The 14726-nt window shown below is 30.0% G+C and overlaps 1 protein-coding gene and 1 long non-coding RNA gene across 2 annotated transcripts in view; one reads left to right on the top strand and one right to left on the bottom strand.

Annotated features, from left to right (window-relative positions):
- LOC145322606 (multiple C2 and transmembrane domain-containing protein 1-like) overlaps positions 1-14726 on the top strand; it is an 80970-nt gene that overhangs the window by 14494 nt on the left and 51750 nt on the right. The window lies entirely within an intron of this gene.
- LOC145323370 (uncharacterized) lies at positions 11441-13641 on the bottom strand. Its single transcript, XR_013880934.1, has 5 exons — positions 13267-13641; positions 12765-12858; positions 12340-12422; positions 12083-12129; positions 11441-11515 (listed from the first exon to the last, which is right to left on the bottom strand). It is a non-coding gene; the product is annotated as an uncharacterized LOC145323370 (long non-coding RNA).

Raw genomic sequence — 14726 nt, 5'->3', positions numbered from 1 at the left:
TGGTACTTTGCTACCATGTGAGGTGTATGACTGCCTATGGGATTTGCTTCCCAGCTTCCCTTTTTTCCTTATATGCTGTCCTATGAAGACGACATTTTTGTTGGTCTGAAACAGGGCATTCCCAAGAGATGCGCGCCTTATGTAAACAACCCCAACTCTCTTTGTTTTGATTGAGGCAGGCTCATTATGTTATGAGAATAAAAAACCATGTATTGTTTGAATTGTGTGGTTTGCCGTGCTGATATATCCTCCAATATCTCCCGGCTCGATGAGAGAACCATATAGGTGACTTTTTATCCGTAGAAAACTGCGCGTTAAAGTGTTAATATGTGTTTAAGCCAAGTAAAAAATGCAATTTTATTTTCTTAAATTTCAAAGAAAAGACCAATTGTTTTAAAACCTAACCTGTAAGTGAATGTTTTAATATGCATTAATGATTATTTTATTCTTATGCAATTTATTTTTATTCTATTTTACACAATTATTTTTGATTTTAGTTATTTAAAGACTGAAAATATTCTCTATCCTACAAAACTCACGAAACCTATCATTATTATTTATGAAGATACTTAAGAAACAAATGAAAATTATGTATTAATTTTAATATTGTTTCAGAACCCTCTCTTTTCATAGTTTTGTTCAATAAACATACTATTCGTAAACGGCCTAGTTCTCCTGGGGAGTAGAGGAATTAGTTGCTTGTCGCAACAGATCTTGGTAATGGTCACGTCTGTCCATGTACCTCGACAATTATCAATGCCAATACGATTTTTGAAATGTACCAATCCACTTTCAAGAGAGACGAAACTGGAATGGTGGTTTACACTTTTAACATTGACATAATTAAAATCATACATACTATTTTTAAATTATGTTAATGGTAGGAATGTATGAAATACTATTTATAATTATTTTTTTTATGTAAAATAAAAATCATAACTAGAATATGTCATTACTATTTTGTCGATTTAAATAAGGAAATCAATGTTTATGAATACGCTGATATGTAAGCATTAATGTACCATTCTAGTTTCGCCTCTATTGAAAGTGGAATAGTACATTTCAAAAATCGTATCGGCATTGGTGATATCTTCACCAAGAGAGGGGAAAGTGGAATAGTAGATTACATTTTTAGAAGGTCAAAACCATAATCATATATTATATTTCTGCTTCTATAAAAATGGATTCAACTCCCTGACAGAATGGGGCCTATAGTGTAATAACTGATTAATTCATAGGGTTAATTCATATTTGTACTTTGCTTTTGTTTTTAAAGAAAAAAAAACGTAAAAATAATTTGATTCCACCAGTCTATTTATTTAAGGGACCTTAGTTTTCAACAAATATTTAGGGTATCATTAAATTATTTTTAAAATTATGTTTAAACGTTTCATAGTTGAATTTTAGTAAAAATTAAAAAGAAATTAGAGTCTGTGGTGCCTCAAATAAAGAAAATAGAAAAAAATAGGAGTGTTTTGATTTAAAAACTTTATGATTCATTATTTTAATTCATGTTTTTATATTTTATGATAATAAATCAAAATAAATATTTTTTTATAATTTATTTAAAGGATTAAAATAACTTTTTAAAGTTTTCACCTGTTTATAAAGGGATTGTTTCAAAGAAGAGAATATATTATTTTTCTACCTTATTCTACTATATTATATATTACTATATTATGTAAATAACTTAATTAGTTGGATTTTTAAATATATAGATTAACCTATTACTATTGTTATGACCAGAGCCAAACATGATTTGAAAATTGGATATTATTCATTTTAGTTTTTATTAAAACCATTCAATAAATCCAATCTTTTTTGTACATTATCAAAAAATGTCAAGGGGGCAAGATTAATTGATTTTGCTATTTAAAAATCGATTAGTTTTGCCTTTTTTTCATAAAGAAGTTGTATCAACTTTTTTTTTTATAGCTAGCCGGTCCTTTTAGTAAGTAGTAGATGTAAAATTTTTCATAGAATTCAGATATGCAATCGGTTTTTTTGTAGACCTCTTATTTTTTAAGTAATTTAAGTATTAAAAAAAAAATTAAGTCGATTTTAAGGTACTAAAATGCAACAAAAAAAAGAAAGAAAATGGCCATTATGAACAAAAATAGTAAGATCTTTAATTTGACACCTTACTTTTTCAATTCTGTCAGGTAATTATTGAAAAAATCGATTTTTTTAAACCCACGAGAATAAAAACTTTGAACTCAATTTTATCATTTCACAAGTAAAAAAATATGGGTTCATATATACCTTTAGAATCAGAAAAATATTACGAATCCATTGTAATGTAAAAAGTAAGCTTTAAAACACTTACCTTCTAACATAGCTTGTCCTTGTCCAAAATGCAACATCCAAGTAGTATCCTATAAAATGTTTAATATTGTAACAAGGATAAAAAAGTTCAAAATCAACAAATCATTTATTCGTTCCTTTTATCACATCTTTAAATTTAAAAACCACAACCATTTCCTTTATAATCAAACTTAAAATATTACAGGCCTTTGGTGGAAGAATGGTTGTCAGAATGAGATTGTATTAAGCAGTCAATGAACTTGTCACACACCAGGGTTCATAACCCAGTGACTCATACACTTGTTAGACAGAAGGAAAGTGAAAAAAGGGAAAGTTTTACCCTAAAAAGTGACAACCCCAATAAACAGTTATCCACAGATCAAAAACTAGACGTCTAGTATGCCAAATTTCACCATGTTAGAAAGTGAAAATATCAGTGATTTAGACGTCTAAAACCAACAACCATAAAAGGTTAGACGTCTGATATGTGACAATCATAGCAACAGATAGCCAAGATGGCCATTAATTATGGTTAGAACCAGACGTCTAGGGGGCGCAACAAGCGTCCCCAAAAGTATAAAAGGAAGGGATTTCTGGAAATTCCTCACTCTTCTCACAACCACCAAACTTAAAGCATCTCACTTGTAGAACATAGTCCATAGAAAATTAATTCCAGATCTATAGAAATCCAGTAAGTTTTACTTCAAAGACTTTGGTTAAATTACCTTAATCATATCCAAAGATACACCAACACCAGTGGTTTGAATTTGACTACCTGAAATAATTGACATTTGATAACAAGTTTATTAAGCCAAAGGTTTAAGTAATATTAATTAAAGCCTCAGTAATTCCAACACAATTGGTTGATTTTAAATTTTAAAATCCTAGCTAAAGTTTTAAGTAACATTTATTTAAAGCCTCAGTAAACCTTTAACACCATTGATTGATTTTAAAATCTAAATCCTAGCTAAGTTTAAAGTAACATTTATTTGAAGCCTCAGTAAACATTTAACACCATTGGTTGATTATTTAATTTTAAATCTTAACTAAACATTAAGTAAAAGATTTGTTTAAAAGCCTCAGTAAAAGTCCGACGCTATTGATTGATTATCGTATTAAAATAAAGAAATAGCTTTGAATAGTAATTAATACTTAAGTAATTAATAATCCATTGAGATAGGTATACCTATCACGTCTGTAATTAAGTATACATTAATTGATAATTCTTTGTGTTAAATAAGTTTTGTGTACAATTTTGTTTGGTCTTATTCTAAATTATTGCAACCATTTTGAATTTAAATTGTTCTGTCTTGTCCTTTAATCCATAAGTATAACTCCACCTTTTATATATCCAATATCATTAAATCTTGAATTGTTTTGTCTTGTAAATAAATTCATAAGTATTATTCCACCATTTATATAAATCTAATATTATTAAATCTTGAGATCTTGTAATCTAATTAAAATCTAATTAATATCTTGTGATTGTTTTGTGCTTAAATTACGTCTTGTAAAATAAAATTATAAAATAATAAGGAATTAGTTATTAATTGGTAAACTCGTTCGAAAACTACTCTATAATTTACCTAGCTCGAATATAACACTGTCAAGGGAATTAGTGGCAAGCCGTTAAGAAAGGGAGAACCTTATCGGTTAGAATTGGGTTTCCTTGAGAGTCGGGACTAGGATTAACTACTTACTGAACCAACATTTAAAGGATTGCTTTGCAGGTAGGAAGGCTGATAAGTACGTCTTCTAATTTCAAAGGATAGATAGGTTAAAATCTGCTCTTTTGATAACGCAAGGTATAGAATAGCGGTAAACGCTATCATCACTCCTACAGGTGGTGCGACCGTCCTTTTGAATCTTAGATAGATAAGAATTATTAAGAAAATTTTTAATTAAGTTCTCTTACCTTATTTTTCTATACGGACCCATAGCATTTTACCAAGAACATTGACTTCCTTGATATATACTTAATATTTTTGACAATCTATATCTTGTACAAGACAAAACAACTTCTCTATACTATCATATTACTATTTTTAATTGCGTCAATTGACACTAAAATAACAGCCAATAATTTAGTTTATAAACTTGAATTAGACAATTTAAAATCTGATAAAGCACTTGAAAATTTTGCTATTTTTTTAGATATAACTCAAAGGATACCTCTTATTTTTATTCTAATTGACATTATAACTTTAATTTGCTACTAATAAACTCTTTTCCAACTTTTTTTCATAGTTCTCGAATTCTTTTCCTATCGGATTGTGTATTCTACACCATTAATAAGTATTTCTAAATTGCTGTGAAAAACTTTCTGTGATAATAACTCTTAGTAATATTAAGGAGACCTGTGATTTCTGACGGATCCGGTATATAGCACCACAACATCAACAGAGAAGAGTCCCGTCAATACAGCGATCTTTGGTCTTCTACCTGAAAAACATTCAAAATTTTAGGTAAGTGTATTGCCTTATCTTTTATTATTTTCGTATCCTTATTAGGTTTAGTAGCTTTATCTATTTTTAATATACAATTGTTAAAAAGTTTTGCTGAATTTATAAATCAATTTTTCTCAACTTTTGAAAATATTATAAAACTAATTAAGTCAAAATATGACAAGCATCTTTAAAAGAAGCGAAAAATCCCCCTCGAGACCTACGTCACAGGCGGGGTCAATCATAATGGAATCTCAAAATACAGATAATAATTTAATAAATGATGATCATCATAATAATCTAATTACTGAAAATGTGGCAAAAACATTACAAGACCCTATCGGTCGACTACTTTTAAACCTAGCTAGCACTTCAATTGCTTTGAGTAAAAAATCTGACATTCCTGCTCCAAATCTTGATATAGAAGACATAAGTAATGATTATCAAGAACATTTACAACAAAATAAAAAACGCATTGAAAAAGAAATCAGAGAAGAAAAATTAAAATTAGATCACTTAATAAAAAATTATACAGCGGATAAAAAATTTACAACCATGGAAACTATAGTGGCCCCTTCAAAATATTCTCCTACAGATATCTTAACTCATGATGAGTATAAAAGAAACTTAGCTCATAATCTATTTCCAAAAAAACAATTCAACACTAAAAGTCCTTCCTCTCCTTCCATTGCTGAACATTTAACAAATCTTAACGAGTTTCAGGAGGACATGTGTTTATCAGAGGCTGAATTTAAAAGATTCTTACAAAAAAGTTTTACAAATGAACCTTATCAGTTTATATCTGATCAAATAAGCTCAAAATTGCCTATTAGCGATATCTATTCAAACCTATTAAAAAAATATGATACTCGCATAAATCCATTCCAAGCTAGAGATAAATTGTTACAATATAATCCTCCCCCTAATTCAACTTTATCAAGTATTGAATCAGACATTCTTGAATTAGGGAACCGTGCGGCACTTATTCATGATGAAACCTCCAGAAATTCATGCTTTAATGCTGAAGTCATAAGTGCTTTAAAGAAAGCATTGCCCCGCCAATGCTCAGAGTACGTACTTAAAGCTGAAAAAGAGTGCAATGCTTACTACGGCCGTAACGCATCTTTTGCTGAATTTAGTACTTCATTAAAAGTTTATTCTGACCTCATAGATCTAGAATTAGAAAAACTTTATGCTAGCAAACCAATGAAGTCTATACATTACAGCAAATACAATACACCTAGACACTCTGTAAATGCTTTAAATTTTGATGAAAATCGTAGATCTACGTATAATAACAATAATCATGCAAAATCTAGCTATAATAATTATAGAAATAATAGGCACTTCATCAATAATCTCGATATAGAAGATAATTATATATTTTATAATAATGGATCCAATTTCTCTAATCATAACAGGAGCTATATAAATTCATTAGATATTGGCGGGACGCCCCAATACTCTAGAAATTATTCAAATAACTCCAATAATAATAATAAAAATCATTATAATAATCAATCTTCTTATATAAATAAAAAGCCACAATATAATCCTGGTCAAAGTTACCAAAGAAATAATAATAGCAACAGAAATAACATTAATAATTACAGGAATAATAATTATAAAAATAATAATAATATTAACAATGCTAGCTATAGTAAACAACCTCATAACCAATATAAAAATGGCCAATATAATCCGCAAAATTTTTCTAAACGTCTTAGAGACCAATTCTTCGATAATTTTGGTTCTCACAAATATCACCACAATAAACCTGTAGAAGAATATAAAAATAAAATTAATTGCCCTCTATGCGGTGATTCTGGGCATGAATCAACTAGATGCAGACAAATGCGTTTAGATAATGGTAAATTAAAAGTTCAGCCACCAACAAATGTACCTTGCACCATCTGCCTTAAAGCAACAAAAAATGAAATGAAACTTCTCCACCCTGAACACTTATGTTTTCGCAGACCCGCTTTTATTCAAGCTAAAAGGGAAGGAAAACACAGGGATTATGATATGAGAGTAGTGAATCAAGAATATAGAAATCGAATTAAATCACAATAGCAACTAAATGTGATTTCTTTAAACACCCTAAAATCTGACAAGCACCAACTTATTTTTATGGATCTAAAACCTACATATGGACGGAAACTATATATACCAATGTTAATACATCTAACTAATAATGACTATAGATCATGTACCTCTATGCTGGATACAGGTGCTGATTTATCTATTTGTTCTTTTTCTTATTTAAAAGATTTGTTTCCATACTTTGATGATGATGAATGGGATGACATGATTCAACCTACAAATATTAGTTTAAAGTCTTACACGGGTCACAAAATACCTTTATTAGGAACGATCGATTTTAAAGTTAAATTTGATTATAAAGATAAGCCACAAATTATTAAACTGTACATTGTTAAATTCCAAGATAGATTTCAATGCAAACACCCAGTTATTTTATCATTAACAGATTTTCTTAATTTAAACTTAATTATTAAAAGTCTTAAAGCCGATAATTATATGCAACCAATAGTATACAAATCAAATGATTTAGAACAAGAAATTCCTAGCTACTTTGATACTGATGAAAATTTAAATTTAGCTCATGCTTTTCTTAATGATTTTAAACCTAAAGAAATAACAGAAATCTATTTTCAATTATCCCCAGCTTCAAAATTTTTAGAAAACGATCATGTGATTATAAGTCAGGACCACATTCCTTACTCTCAGCATTATAATATTAAAATTTTTCCTTCAACTAGTTTTGTTCAAAGATACAGAAATAAAATGTCTGTAATAGCAAAAGTTCAAAATGTAGGACCTACGACTTATAATGGCGCAATCCAGGGATATGTAGATTTTATTGAACAAAGCCAGGAACTTACTGTTATAAATCATATTTCCATAAATTCTTACATTGAGAATAAAATTAACTTACTGCATGAAGTCTCTTTCCTTGACAGTTCAATCACTCCAATAGGTGAAATCACTCTTCTAAAAAATATAGATGATAAAACTAAGACCGCAAACATAGATCAAAATATTTTTAATTTAGATTTTAACTTTGCAGAAGATTTTATAGGTAACCCAGATGCAATTAATAATGACGTTAAAGATCCAAAATATAGCTTGTCAGAAGAAAGGGATAGGGTAGAGGAATCACCTATTACATTAACTAAAGAACAGGAAGATTCTTTCCTTGATGATAATGAAACAATACAATTAGGCTTTAAGCCAAACACTAAAGACATTGTACCTGAAGACTTACAACCCTCAGGTTTTTCAATTCCTTCAAATTATTACGAAAATGCATCAGACATTATATTAGAAAACAATTATGATGCTGAACACTGGCCATATATAAAAGACATCTTTATTGATAAATATCCACAAATAATCTCACTACACTCTCTGGACGCAGGTAAAATCAGCGACACTCTTGGTTTTTATAAAATTACACTTAAACCACATGTCTCTCTTCCAAAAACCAGAAAATGTTATTACCTGGCTCCAATGGAACTGGCACAATTAAGAGAAATTCTTCGAATTCTTGAAAAACTTGGCATTGTCAGCAAGGCCAGCACATCAGGTTCGGAACTCAGTCAGTTTGCCAGTCCTTGTTTCTTAATTGCAAAATCTAATAAAGCTCAAACAGCAAGATTAGTTGTCAATTACAAACTACTTAACGAGCTTATAACCATAGAGCCTCCACTCATACCTACGGTTAGCTCAATCCTTAATAAATTAAGAGATGCTTCCTTTTACAGTGTCATAGACCTAAAAAATGCATTTAATTCCATAAGCATACATCCAGACTGCCGCAAGTACACCCAATTCGCAACACAAATTGGAGCCTATCAAATGAATTCACTATGCACAGGATTGGCCAGCTCTCCATCTATATTGGCTCGTTTCACAGATATGATCATTAATCATGTTCCTAGTAGAGATAAAAATAATACAATAATCTTCGATGACAATGGTTATCCTCTCATGTTGCCAGATTACCTGGATTTCTGTGACACCTACTACGACGACATTGTTGTCTTCACACCTGCAAAAGATACTTATGAGGAAAGTGTTAAATTTCATTTCCAATGCATAGAAAAATTAGTTTCTCGCTTAGCTTTTCACAAATGTAAAATCTCCATAGAAAAAGCATCCTTTTGTAAAAGCAAAATCAACATTTTGGGATGGTATGTGTGCAACAACTTTATACAAGCCGACCCCAAAAGGGTCGAAAAAGTGTTGCAAGCACCCATGCCAAAATCTAAAGAATGTCTGCAATCATATTTAGGTATGTTAAATTCTTTCAGAACAGTTTGTGGATTTGACGTATTTAAAGACATAAAACACATAACAGCACTCACAAGCGATAAAACAAAATTCATTATGAAAGATTCACATAAAAAAGTAATTATGGATTTAAATAAAACCTTATCATCAGCTCCATTGTACTCAAAAATTGTACAACCTGGAGTTCCCAAAATTCTTATGACAGATGCCGCCAGCGCATCAGGTTCTCAGTATAGCTGCGTCCTAGCACAAATTATTCCAGCAAAATTCCCAAAATTAAAAGTCCCAGAATACATCAACATGGACGATAAAACACACAGAATAATTTATGATTTAAAATTACCTTATAAACCTATCTTTTATCCAAGAGCAGACCAATCTCACAAAGCATTCATGGCAGACTTAAAAACATCTCAACCACCTAAACATGAATATCTATTAGATAAAACTTTAGGATATGGTGAAGATGTAATAAACTCTTTTAGTCATAGTCTCAAGTTATTACTAAAAGTCTCAAATTGCCCTACAGAATTCAATACAATTTGTAAGAAAATGGTGACCTATATTAGGGACCACATCCTCCACCCGCAGATATTAGAAAACACATACATGTCAAACCGTCATATGATGAAAGATTTCATTAAAAATATGGAAAACGGAGAAATTTCCATAGACAAAGATTTAAATGTTTTTGATGCTCTAGCACGTGTACTATACAAATCAGTAATAATAATAAACTCAACAGATAAATTCAATAACCAAAAACAAATTATCTTTAATGCACCTAAACTTAAAAGTGCAGCACCCCTCATTTTTCTACTTTATGAATCAAAAGACACCCTAATTGTAAGACCAGCAATAAACATTTCTTACCCAGAATATCAGCTCAGCAAACACAGAGGAACTTTTGAAATTATCTGCTATCACACAAAGTCTATACCTGAAACAGTAGAAAGTAATGCTATATATACTCTAGAACTTAATGCACTTCTAGATGCCTTACATGCTACGGAGCACCTTCGAGGCTTCGACCCAACTCTAGCATTATGTGATAATAAAACAGTCCTCTGGATGTATAATGAAGGAGTCACAAAATCATGTAGAAAAATGAAACGATGGGGATTAATTATTAAACATGACCATAAAACTGTCACACTTGCATTTTTAAGTTCAAAAAACAACCCAGCAGATTATCTAAGCAGAAAATTTCAAGTCCCAAAACATGAAAGAGTAAAAATACAATTACCTCTGTATGTGAAGGACAGCTTAGATGACAATATGCCTGCTGAGGAGATGTCCATTGGCGACTGGGCCAAATGGGTAGTACAACATCCACAGTTTGTTGAGTACAAAGATCCAAAACCTGAAAAATCATTATCAGTCAACAACATTACAGCATACTCCATTCCTGAAGTACATATTAACCTTTTATCTCAAATCTCTAGAGAAAAATTTGAAAAAGATTTTAAAGAGACAAAACTCAGCAAAAAAGTCTTAGGCTCTAGTCTTTCATACAATAAAATAATTGAAAATTTAACTTCAATCTTTCAACCATTGAAAGATTTAGAAAAAATTATAACCACTCAAAGAATTATTGATGAACAAAAATTAGAATACAAAGACATTTACATCCAAGCATTAACGGAAGACACTTATGTACATAACAATAATAAATACAAAATTAAAAATGCACTTTTATATTACATTGACAAAGATGACATTCCAAAACTCTATATTCCTTCTAAGCTATTATATGCATATATAGCTTCTGCTCACCTTGCTACGAACCATTCTGGCAAAGATAAAATGATTCTTAATCTCCAAAATTACTTTCATCCTCGCCTAAAAGAATATGTTGATAAGTTTACAAAAACTTGTTATGCATGTCAGCTTGTAAATCAGTACTCCAAAAATGAAAAATTAGGATTCTATCCAATCAGTGACCAGGCAGGTGAAATTTTACACATGGACCTAATAGAAAGTCTTCCTAGTAGTAGTGGTTTTGTGCATATACTGATTGTAAAATGTCCAGCTACAAATTTCATTAATTGCTTCCCCGTAGTCAATAAGACAAGCGAGGAATTCTTACATATTTTTCAAAATTACATATTTCAATTTTGGCACCCAAAAAGCATACTTGCTGACAACGCCCCATTCTTTGTATCAAAAAAGACAATCTCAACTTTAGCTTTCTTAAAATGTAGAATGTTTTATTCCTCAGCCTTCTCAGGATTTTCCCATGGAGGGATAGAAAGATACGTCGGGCTCTTTAAAACATATTTCAAAAAAAGTCTTGGCAATTAGTCCGTCATTCAATTGGAGTTTCCTCTGCTGCTCTGTCAGTCTATTGCATAATACCTCAAAAATTCACAAAACAGGCTACTCTCCAGCTGAACTCATCTTCGGACCAGGTGTACATTTGTCAGAAAATCCGCTTCTATCAGACAACCTACCTAAAATACATCCAAATGCTCATATCCACATTGACCAAATAAAAGAAAAACATAACTTTCTACAAAAAATATGGAAAGAAGCACAATTAAAAATTGAAAAAGTTAATGTAGATAGAACAACATACAAAAATAAAAATAGAATCACCAGAGATTATAAAATTGGAGACATTGTATTTGTAAAAGATCAATCCAAAATCTTAGGTAATACACGACCGTTAAAAACAACTTATTATCAAACACCCTTTGTTATTGTACAACTCCCTGAAAAAGCTGTAGTAGTAAAAGCTATATCTAATTTAAATAATAAACAATTAAGAAGAAACAGGAATGAGATAAAAAAATACATTCCTTCAGACCCCCTATTTGACCCCCTCCCCCCTTCTGTTAAAAATATTTGCCTAAAACAGTATGAGGATATAAATAAAGAAGAATTAGATAATCTTTTATCATCAGATAATATAGTTCTTGAAGAAATATTTAACACACCTGAGGAAATTATTGACGACGAAATTGCAATTGTTAAGGAACTTGAGAACGGAGTTGTCCCCATAGAGCCCGTTGACCTACCTGAAGACCACAACGACGAAGACAAACAGATTGTAACAAGATCAGCCCTTAAAAAAGCACAAAATCAGAATAAAAAGGTAAATTTTAATTCAAAAGTTGATATTAAGATTTTCGATTCATAATGCTATTGAAATATCTATTAATATTAATCCTTCCATCGTCAATATTTTCTTTGCAATTCTTCTTAATCGACACTATTACTACTAATATGTATGATTATAAATTTGAAACGATTATAAAACTTGAATGTAAATTACCTGATATTAACAAAATTAATACAACAGTATTCAATATTTATGATCAAGCAAATACAAAATTCCCATTGCCTGCAAGTAACGACCTACAATATAACACGCTAATAACAAATGAGTATTATGTACATTTATCATTAGTAAATACTCAGATACAAAAAATTATGGAAATAAACAAAAAATTTACTGAATTACAGCAATATTACACACAAGAGGTTCCATCGCCTTATCACCAATCTGGTAAATTTGAAGTATCTGAGAAATTTTTAAATGATACCCTTAATGCATTAAACTATTTAAATGCGGTCACAAAAGTAACATTTGATAAATATACTACTTGGGACGCTTTTAAAGCCAACCATCAATCCTTTTCATCAATTATTATCCAATTTCGATTTATACAAGAAACACTAAGCTATTTATTTACTAACCTGGACTCACATTATGAAGCCATAAAACAAGCCAAACAAAACATAATCACAGATCGCTTGGCCTCTGCCATCTCGACTTTTGAATACAACACACCTAAAACAGACATTAAAATAATTGATTCATTTATTAAGGATGGTATACCTACGTATTATATTAAAAAGATTGAATATCACAACCAAAAAACAGGAAACAAACTACTTCCTGTATATTATAATAATTTTGGTTTAGAAGAAGGTTATCTTTTTGATCCTTCATTACATAAATATATTAAACCATCAGATAAATCTTTATCTTATAAACAAAGGATTAATCTTAATAAATGTCTAACAGCCTTAAACTCAGAAAATTTTAATGATACATTAAAATTTTGTGAATTTCAATATAACCCATCAATTACCTTTACACCAACAAATGAAGGAGTTTTGCTACATAAAGCCAGCCAATTAACTATTAATGCTATAAATAATCAATTAAATGTTGATTTAGCTCAATCAGACTTACCTGCGCATATAACTTTTGATGGTGATTTATCATTCATAGACATGGAGATTGGTTTAGTATCCTTCAAGCGTAACTCAGCAAGAGATGTCGAGGAATCTACATTTTCTCACAATAGAATAGATTACATGACAGATTATTTAAGAAAAAAAGAAGATAAAGTTAAAAATAATCTGACATTTCCTGAATATGTTGAAGATAATTACGTAGGCATATTAATTGATATTTCAGCTGTAGGATTAGTAGTTATTCTCGTAGCCATAGTGCAAAAACTTTTCTTAAAATCTACACGTCATTGTAAAAGAGTTCCAATGGAAAATAGCATTATTAAAATGGTAAGAAAAAATCATGCATAATTCTTTTTTTTGTTTCAGATGTATAACATATCCAGCACCATCAGAAACAATATATTGAACGTGGACGAAATAATAGACAGATCCTTATTAAAATTTAAACACCTTACGCCAGCTGAAAAAGATCTTTTTAGAGATAGAATCTTAAAACCTAATCTAGAGATCATTATAAAACATAAAGACCTCATTTTTATTTCTAATTTATGTAATGCCGCTATTATCTATAAACAGCTAAATCCTACAATAAATTTTGCACCTAGAGTACTTAATTTCATCCTCCGAAATCATCTGCCTTATTTCTATTATGTATTTTACATATTCTTTGATGCTATGTCTATTTCAGAACGTAAAAAATTCGGATTTGACATCAATCTTTATAGCGACACATTTTTTAGAAATACGACAAATGATACTATTTAAATTACAATTTTGTTTGTGTATTTATTAATATAATTATTGTACATTATTTCTGTTATATTTTCTTTTATTAACCTTTATCGATTCCAACCAATTCAAACTAATCATATGAGTAAATCTAAGCTATATACTACACACTTTAATAATTCAATGCATCTAAGCATATTTCTATTGAATTACATTCCTTAATATCCGCCATATTAATTGATTAACTAACTTAAGTCCCAAGCATCAATTTATAATTAACCCCTCCTAATAATAAGTATAATTAATCTAATCTCGAAATCGATTCACCCTAATTATTGTATAATATAGTTTTAACAATTACTGTGTACATACCCCCCCATACTGGAATCGACCCATTCTAATTTAGCCTAAGCTGTATAGAACACGCTTAATCCTTTTCTAATATACATAAACACGCTTCCGCGTCTAGCAAATAATTTTCTCATTTCGTACCTAATAATATTCCTTTTATATATATATACGTGAAATTAAACCTTTAATCATCTTATTATCTATCTGTTTAATTGTAACACTGCCTTTTTTTTATTTTCATATAAATAAAAATCTCTGACCTAATCTTTATTTTTTTTACTAAGCAATATAAAACACGCTTTGCATTAAACCTTCAAACGCTCATTTATTTATTTTATCAAAGTAACGAACAGTTCGAATTAACTTCTCACCTGT

This window comes from Acartia tonsa, chromosome 6, assembly GCF_053477335.1.
Source record: "Acartia tonsa isolate MP-2025a chromosome 6, ASM5347733v1, whole genome shotgun sequence".
NCBI classification, from domain to species: domain Eukaryota; kingdom Metazoa; phylum Arthropoda; class Copepoda; order Calanoida; family Acartiidae; genus Acartia; species Acartia tonsa.
This window is presented reverse-complemented; position numbering and strand designations above follow the sequence as displayed.